Source organism: Diadema antillarum, unplaced genomic scaffold (genome assembly GCF_040938485.1).
Source record: "Diadema antillarum isolate AM-2024a unplaced genomic scaffold, OU_Dant_1.0 scf00000059, whole genome shotgun sequence".
NCBI classification, from domain to species: Eukaryota; Metazoa; Echinodermata; class Echinoidea; order Diadematoida; family Diadematidae; genus Diadema; species Diadema antillarum.
Genome location: NW_027270948.1, coordinates 309,075 through 318,910, shown reverse-complemented (window position 1 = coordinate 318,910; position 9,836 = coordinate 309,075).

The window sequence follows — 9,836 nt, the reverse complement described above, 5'->3', positions numbered from 1 at the left end:
CTCTCTCTGCATTACATCCGATTTCACCCGGACCAGAAAATCGGAGATGATTTTTCTTTCATTTTTGCTTATTGCTAATTTATCTTGACTTGACAGAAAAAACTGTACACACCCTTCTGTAGATGAGATTCGACAATAGGTCTTGTAGATCTTAGTAATCTGAAGAAAGACCCACTTTACCACATTCCCCCCAAATTTTCTGTTAAAACGTACAGATTTGATGTCCTTGGGTTTGTGCGGTGGCTTTCGACGAACGAGTGGTCGTGCTCGTCATCCATGCGCGCGCACCATGTGCGCCTGTGTTCCCCATCATTACTGCGCTTTTATTGTATTCTCTCATCGGATTTGCTAGGGGTGGGGGTGGGGGTGGGGGTTTGCGATTTTGATCAGGTAGGCTACGCATGCATGTATGGATGGATGGAGGTATTGTATATGTACATTATAGGATATGTATAGATAAAAATAAAATAGACAGGCTTACACGCACAAAAACATATAATGTGCGTGTGTGTGTGTGTGGAGACCGTCCCAGGGCTTTGGGGATCGAGTAAGATTTAAATATTTGAATAATTTAAGTAATGAAGTATAACATCATGCTAACATATATTTTGAAACAGCTATCTTTTATGTAAAAATGATGTGTCTTGGGTTATTTCCCCCCTCTGTGCTTCATAGCTCAATGGGTCTAAACTTCCCCAACCCAACCCACGGGCGACTGCTCGGTAGCGTGACGTTACAATCGCCGCGGGTATGAGCGAAACCGGGGAGCCGTGACATGCGAATATTGAGCGAGCCTCACCAGCAATGATGGAAATCAGAAACGAAGACCGGACTGTCTGTTATTGTCATTAACTATCCATCTGCCTTCAATTATACTTCTTCGGTAATTAGGGAAACAAAAAACATGCAGTTGGCTAACCAAGACGTGGGTAAGCATTCGGTCGGAACTGTGGCGAGTGGAGCGCACAACGTCGCTCGGGCTAGAAGCCTGTCTCTTTTTCAACCCAAGATGGCGGCCTGAAATTTAAGTCGCCAATAACTGGCGACTAATATCATTAGTTCGATAATGAATGCTCGACGAAAATAAAACAAAACAAAAATGGTGGAGATAGCAGTTGAAGGCCATACTATCCTCATTAGCCAGGGTGGTGACCTCTCTGGTTTAGCATGCTGCAACGGGATAATTCGTTGAAAGAAAGGAACCAAATAATTTATTCACCAACTTGAAAATAATTGTGAATCACGTATGGCATATAGACTGAACAGAAAACATATCAAATGTTAAATAAAACAATTAGGAGATTGATATGCGCACACACAATCAAATGAACATGCAATCGTTGAATGGGAAACATCACAATACCGATCAAGGTTAGTACCCTAACACAATTTGCTGTTGGAATATTAATAATGCAAACGGAAGATTTTAAAATTAAACTTCATTAATCCATAAAACTGCTCGATGTGCCCATGTAGACGCTTCGCAAAAAAAAAAAACAAAAAAAAAACAGTACAAAGGTATCCAAGTCTTTGCTAAGTATCTCACAGATCTCGTTTCTTTATGTTCCACTACTTCGTCAAGATCCCTCCGTTCATCCTCTACAATGCAGTTGACTCCTGGACTTCGCACTTCCACAAAATATGGTGATCGTGCTTTTTCTACAATTGCCCCTTCTTTCTGGAATTCTCTACCTGCCTATATACATCTAGCCACTTCCATTGATCAGGACTCTGCTAAAAACTTATCTTTTTAGTAGATAGTCCTTTGGAATGGTCCAGTTTTGGGTCGGTCGATGGAGGAGCACACTGATTTTGATTTTCAGTATTTATCGCATTTATACACTGTATCTATCTATCTATCTATCTATCTATCTATCTATCTATCTATCTAATATATATATATATATATATATATATATATATATATATATATATATATATATACGGTGTGTCTAAAAAAACCAACTATAAACTTTTGAAATGGCTCCCAAATAAGAAATATATGATTCTGGGGGAAAAGGTTTATATGTATGGATAGCATTTGGACTCAACTTTCATATGACACCAAACAGTCTAAAAATAATTCACGCTTGAATGAGCACTGCTCACTTTTGTAAAGGGTATGAAAATTAGGCTGCGCAGGAATTAGCCTTCCAATTTTGCGAGAGGTGAATCCATTGGAGCTTACAAAACTGAAGTTGATATGATAGGTAGGGATTATGTAACACTGAATATTCAATTATGGATTGTCAAAAAAAAAAAAAAAGAATGTCAAAGATGTCAGCTACTTATTCTTCAGGTCAATGGGTAACCTGAATGATAAGTAGCCAGTAGCTGTGACATTCCTTTTTCAACAAATATGTATTTGAATAATGAATTTACATAATCCCCATCTGGTTATACAAATACATTTTGTTGAAAAAGGAATGTCACAGCTATGGCTAATTATTATTCAGGTTACCCATTTGACCTGAAGAACAAATAGCTGACATCTTTGACATTCTTTTTTTTTTTGACAATCCATTGTTGAATATTAAATGTTACATAATCCTTACCTATCATATCAATTTCAGTTTTGTAAGCTCCAACGGACTCATCTCTCGCAAAATTGGAAGGCTAATTCCTGCGCAGCCTAATTTCATACCATTTACAAAAGTGAGCAGTGCTCATTCAAGCATGAATTATTTTTAGACTTTTTGGTGTCATAATATGAAAGTTGAGTCCATAAGCTATCCATACATATAAACCTTTTCCCCCAGAATAATGTTTTTCTTATTTGGGAGCCATTTCAAAAGTGTATAGTTTTTTTTTTTTTTTTTTGGAGACACACGGTATAGTCGAGACAATGTAAATGATGATAGCTTCATATATATATATATATATATATATATATATATATATATATAAATGTATTGTATCATTTTAAGTACATCAGTATCTATTAGATCGTCGTGTCCAAGTTAAATGTATTCAAGAATACAATGATTTTTAGTTTTACAATTTGCTCCAGTCCAGACGAGCTTCGTTTTGTGTCATAAGGTAGAAATTGCTGAACGTGTATAATGAAAATTACTTTTGTTTTACACTTAATTTTATTCAGGATAGGGGTACATTGTGTTATTTCCCGAGGCTGATATGCATGTTCAATAATGCAAAGTAGTCGTTGCGCTGTAATCGCATTAGTTGCAAATCAAAGAAAAAAAAATGTTGCGATTAAAAACAGGTATATCTAGTGTATACCGTGTGTCTAAAAAAAAACCAACAAAACAAAACAAAACAAAACAAAACAAAACTATACACTTTTGGAATGGCTGCCGAATAAGAAGTATATGATTCTGGGGGAAAATGTTTAGATGTATGGATAGCTTATGGACTCAACTTTCATATTCTATGACACCAAAGTCTAAAAATAATTCATGCTTGAATGAGCACTGATATTGGCAAGTGAAAACAATTTTGTGATTTTTCAAGATATGTTTGAGGATATAAAACAAATATATAATGCACTATTAGGAGCCTCTAGTTAGAATTATAGATTCCTCTGTGAGAGGACGAGCGTTTCTTTCTTTGGGCCTGTGCCACTCATATTCCTGTCATAGCGGAATCAATTTCAACTAGATGATCTCGGTGCATGATATCCAAACTTGGTATTTTGGCTTGTGTACATTTGGGAAACTTCATTCCCAGAAAGATTTGTTTCTTTTTCTAAATCTTGCTCTCGGGTGGTGGAAAATTTGTCAGAAAATAACATTTCTGAGAACTTTTGTGTGCCTTTTGATTTCAATTCAAGATGACCACGCAGCATCACAGGCCTATCATAATACACGTAATTATGACATGTTGCACGTTGTGAGACTGTCTATAGTTTATTTATCATGTTGCACTTGACAAGTATGACCTATTTTAATGTATATTGATTGGAAATGAAAATAAAAACATGAATGAATGAATGAATTAGAAGAATACAATATTTGTTTGTGCTACATCACTTGCAGTATTTGCTCGTCCCGTGTCCGGTAAGTTGCTACACACGCCTGCCGCTCGAAAAGGGAACCCACTGCAATGCTCGTGTGCTCGTGTGCATCACCGGTCTCTGGAGCAGAGCTGGAGCAGAGATACATCAGTGATGTGTACGCTCTTTTTCCCTGGCGCGGTTTCAGCTTGCCCATGGCATTGGGCCGTCGTAGATCGCAGCACACATTAACTGTCCCTCAATCCGGTCGTGATGAAGACCATCGAAAATTTTCTCTCCGATACAGGCGCGACCCCGACTTTCACCAAGCCACAGATTTGGCCATAATTATTGACCTCATACAGTTTCATGTAAATGTAATCAGTATATTTTACTGAGCATGTGAACTCGTTTTGTTAAAAACAAAACAAAACAAAACAAAACAAGCAACAAACGGTAATTTGGCAACCGATTGATTCAAGGTAGCATGCAGCTCGCATTTGTAACGTTTCTTGTGATGTCTTATCAACTTTCCATGAAGAGGGAGGGAGCTTGGCATCCCTTCATATCATTTGTCATCTCAGGAAGACCATGGCCCTGTTGCATAAATTGTGGTAACTTAACAATTAATTGTAACTGTGCAATCAATGGTAACAATCGGTGATTTCTTGGCTTTGATTGGCTGTGGAATAGTGTTGCTATGGTAATTACCATTGATTGCAGTCACCATCAATTTTATGCAACAGGGCCCTCTTCTGGATGTGACGTCACTTGCAAAAAACACAATTCATCATTCTCAGTCTGTGAAGAATTTTCTCTCAATGTCCATTTCCATTACTCTGCCTAAACCAGTCATACATGTATATATCTGGTAACACTTCTTCTAAACAACAAATGTGATTCTGTCAAAACTTTCAAGTGATTAATATAGTGTCTGTATCTAAACAGTTATCAGCAATCTTACTGCACCTTATGTAGGGCTGCCCCTGTTCCACTATGCCGTTCTCGCTACGATATAATTTTCTCAGATCGGGAAGGATCGGATAAAACCTGAGCCGATCTGGAGACAGTACGATGTTAGAACGCTGCAGTTACGACTACCACGTGCTTGCTACGCTCTTACTACGATGATCGGATATGAGACATTACAATCTCTGCAGCTGCAGTTACGCTTTAGAACGATGTAGCTATACGCTGTCAGCGCGATGTTGCCGATGACATCCGATCGATAAACTCTGTATCTACGCTCTGAACGATCTATACGATCTTATCACGCTGTTACCCCATTTACAGAGAGCTGAAAAGTGCCCGATGTGCCCCGATGTACCCCGATTCGACTGTCGATCCGCAGTCAGTCAACTTATTAGCATGCAGAACCTAAGAAATATACTGTGGACCTCGAAGACGGGCTCCTCAAATCACGGTTCTTCTGCAGCAATGCATTATTAATCAGAGGCGTGCTGATCTTTCTAAGGCTTTTTCTTGATATCCTTGCTTTTCTAGTCCGTCTTCCTCCAGTTGTAGATGATTTCATGTTCTTCAAAATTCTACTATGTCCTCTTCTTCCTGCTCTTTGAGCATCACGTGCAATCTCTCTTTCTTCGCCCTTTGTGTAACTGCTTCGCTGCTTTCTTCTCTTCTTTTTCTTCATCTCTTCTTCTTCGAAAATTTGAGCTCCTTCTTCATATTCTGCCTCGACAGGTGCAGCGACAATCTCCTCTTCCTCCTCAACAGTCTTGCCTCTCGATCTCTTTGTTCTTCTTCTGGCAGACATTTTGATTGTGATTTTTTCCAGCGTATCGGCTGCGTCCCTTTTAGAGCGGAGAGAGCGGGAGACTTGATTAATTGAGTCTGGGAAGGCGTAGGAACAGCGTAGCTAAAGCGGAAACAGCGTAACTAAAGCGGGAATTAAGCGTACTGAGAGCGTCGTAGGAACGGGCCTTGATTCTATACGAGAGTAGAGAACGTAGTGAGAGCGGCGTTAAAGCGGGAAGATCGTGCTTTGATCAGGGAAGAGCGTCGCAGCATCGCAGCAGCGGGACCACGTCGGTGTTTAAGTTTACTTCCCGTTCTTGTGCCGATGTTACTACGCTCAGAAAGACCTTGTTACGCTCATCCCGCGGTGTTTACGCTGTCACTATGCTCTCCCCGCTTGCCGTACGATTCAAAATAGGTCAACTTTGATCGGGGAGATCGCGAAGAAATTTTGAACAGGTTCAAAATTTCTTCCCGATCTGAAAAAGCGCCCGCTCCAACCCCGACTTCCAAACGCTGCAACTACGATGCTTCCAATCCCCGTACGCTTTTGCCGCTCTCTCCCAATCTGCTCGATCGGGACAGATCGGGATCTAGATCGTGATAGTGGAACGGGGGCTTTAATCCTATTCTAACGGGGGGGGGGGGGGGGGGGGGGGGGATCGGGGGTCAAATTGACCCCCCCCCCCCCCCCCCCCCTCGGCATTTCGCGCCACGATTCCTCAAATGCGCAAAGATTTTGCCGCGTTATTTCATGACTTTTTTCACTGAAGTCTTCTGCATATTTTGAGACCCAATTTGCGACGTCCGGGTACACCGTTCTGAAGTTACGTAATGTTTTGCATATAGTAAGTGTATGCCAACCCGAAAACAGCTCAAATTCATATCGTGTGCAAATCCAATGCAAATTGTGGTTTGTTTGTTTTTTGGTAAAATTGACATAAATCAGATTATTTCAACTTTAAACCATTGAAATCAATCAATTTTAAGGTAGATAAGCTTGAAAGAGTGCCTGCAACAAATTTTGGGAAAAATAATAGAAAACAAAAGGTCGAAAAAACAGTAAAATATACATAAGAAATGAACAAAACAATAAAACACAAAAGAAATTGATTTTGATTGTGTACATTGTACTTTTTTTTTACAAGAAAATTGTTTAATGTGTCTTGAGGAATTCTGACACAAAAATTTAGCAATCCTTCAGTCTTTTTAATGGAGTTACAGGTGAAAATATGATTTCAAGCATAAATTTGCATAATTAATTTACTAAAAATAGAAAATCAATATTTTTGTATTGTATGACCATGTGATCTTGTAGTTGACATCCGGCTCTATGTTCAGGCAAAATTTTGCAGCAATCGCGCCATCAGCACCCGAGATCTGAAGGGGGGTGGGGTCAAATTGACCCCCCCCCCCCAATAAAAACTTGGTCTTTAAAGACAGCCAATCCCTTTTGCGTGCACATTTTTGAAAAATTGGTGAGAACACTTTATAGGTATTGAAGAAAACACTATTTGGAAACCTCCTGTAAATTTTGAACTCAAGAGCGTCTTTATTTTAGTTAAATTGACCGTTAAGATTTGAATAATTTTTGCGAACTTCGCAAAAATTACAAATCTAAATACTAGTCTAGTTTTACAGACCTGTGTGATGCACTTAGTTGTACATGTAGTTCATGTAAGTGGTGTGCTATTTGCCATTGATAACAAAGTAAGAGAAGCTAGTGAATTCTTCTTTTCTGACAGCTTTAACATGCATATCTGTTGTTCGAAGTATAAGTATCATATCACAACCACAGGAGAATTAATGTATGCAGCTGTGCCTAGTACACGGAATACGTTACGGTGAGCGTTTGGTGCATTACATGTACTTGAATTTTAACGGCTAACAACCTCCAAATATCACAGAAATGTTATAGATTTACAATAGTCTTGTCATTCTGGTGGAATACATCATGTTCTGTGCTATTTGGGAAGGAATGCAAAAGGGAAGGGCCATCTTTAAATAGCCCAGTTAAAATAGGGTTAACACTAACTTTTTCGTCTGGTGGCACTACAATCTTTAAAACTGAATTTTTCGTGGCACAAAATAGACGGAAAAGAAACCATCTATTCTGCCTGATTGGGGCACCAAAAGATAAATTTGGTGGCCTGACGTCAATTATCAGCGGCCCTGGGCCACCAGGACACTAATTTTGAGCCCTGCCCAATCTTTTGTATCAGGTGTTTTTTTTTTTTTTTTTGTTGTTTTTTTTTTTGTTTTTGTTTTAACAGGTAGGTACATCTGTACAGCTGCAGGCAGATCAATCTGCAATTCTCCTTCCTCTTCTGAAACCTTCCAACGTCGGGTAATTTGTTTCACTGATTATAGATGCACAGACATTGGTACTTTAACCTCTACATTTTGTCTACATTGCTCGTGCGGTGTGGGTACTGTATCAAATGTCCATTTTTTAATGTGTGTAATGCAGCCAAAATTGTGGATTTAAAATGAAGTCTACATCAACTCCAGAGTAGCACAGGGTTAGCCTCAATATGCTACTGACTAAGTTTTGTAATGCACCGACTACAGAAAACGATGTTGTGATTCCCTTTTCTGATTGTTTTTCTTTTTCTGATTTGTTTTTCCCCAAATATAAAAAGACCAAAAGAGGGGTGAAGGGGGCGGTGGCTGCAGCGGTGCTAGGTTGGCAGCATACCGCTCCTTCACTGACTCCTGATTTCAAATAAACTCTTCTTGACAAATTGATTAACCATCTAATTTCTGTCAATTGTATAAACTTAACCATTGACCCCAATCCTTGAAAACACACTTCAGATAACACTGTCACCATGTCCTCGTAAGAAATATGTTTTCAAACTTTTTAGATTAACAGAGTATTCAACATAACCTTAAAAATTTAATTTGGAACAGAAACCCCGACTATGGCAACAAGAATAAAGAATTTCCCCAATGAATTGTATTCTCATTTTATGTAAATGTCACTGAATTTCATTCATGAGTTACACCAAATGTACTCATACTACAGGATCTAACCCTGAACTCTCTGGGCCACGCCCCCTTCCTATTTTTCATGTAATTAACACGTTGTTTGCACGACTATACTACATTGGAATTTTGTTTGTATGGCCAAATAAATAAGAATGATGAATATAAGAGTATACGAATTTGAACACCACACTTTTTATTTGTGTAAATGCAAAAGTAACTTGTAGCTTGAAATGTGTACTTGGCCTTTGATCTTCATCCCACGAAATCAGAGTAGATCTCTGTATCTGGATAAGCAGGGATACTGAATCACATGACCATTTTTGCACATGTACAATTCTAAGAGCCCAAACATGTTGAGAAAGAAGAACAGCACACACCGATATCAGAATCAAGCCGAGCTAGAGGTGTTCCACATTTCTGGTCAAGTGTTTCACATGAATTCCTGAATCTGTCGTCAGAAATGTCCAACTACTGCAGAAACTGGTTCCTTGTGACCAAATCTGATGTGACTAGACTTCGATGAAGATGTTGGCAACATAAATTTCCTCTCACCTTTGCAAATACACCATTAAAGGACAAGTTTACCTTAACAAACATGTGGATTGAGTGAATGCAGCACCATCATTAGAACACATCAGTGAAACTTTCAGGAAAATGGGACAATCTGCTGAATGCTGAATGAGAAGACTACTACAGTTTGTGATGTCACATGCATAGAATGATATCAAGATGATATCAAGAAAATTTAACATATTTTTACTTTTCTTGCTAGTTGCATGATAAAAGAGCACTTGACTTGCCTCTTCAGAACACTGGGGGAATTAATGTCAGTGACAAAGCGAGGGAATGTGTAGTTTTTCAAAAAATAAAATTCTTGTAATACTCTTTTATATTATTCTACGCATGTGACATCACAAACTGTAATAGTCTTCTATTCCAGCAGTGAGGGCAAAGAAACTTCAAAAATTTCTAACTTTTGAATGGATTGTCAGATTTTCCTCAAACTTTCACTGATGTGTTCTTCCGATATACCGCTGCATTCACTCAATCCACATGTATATCAAGGTGTACTTGTCCCTATAACCCTAATCCCATCGGGTTTTTGAGGGACTCGAAACCACCGCGGGGCCTTTTTGGC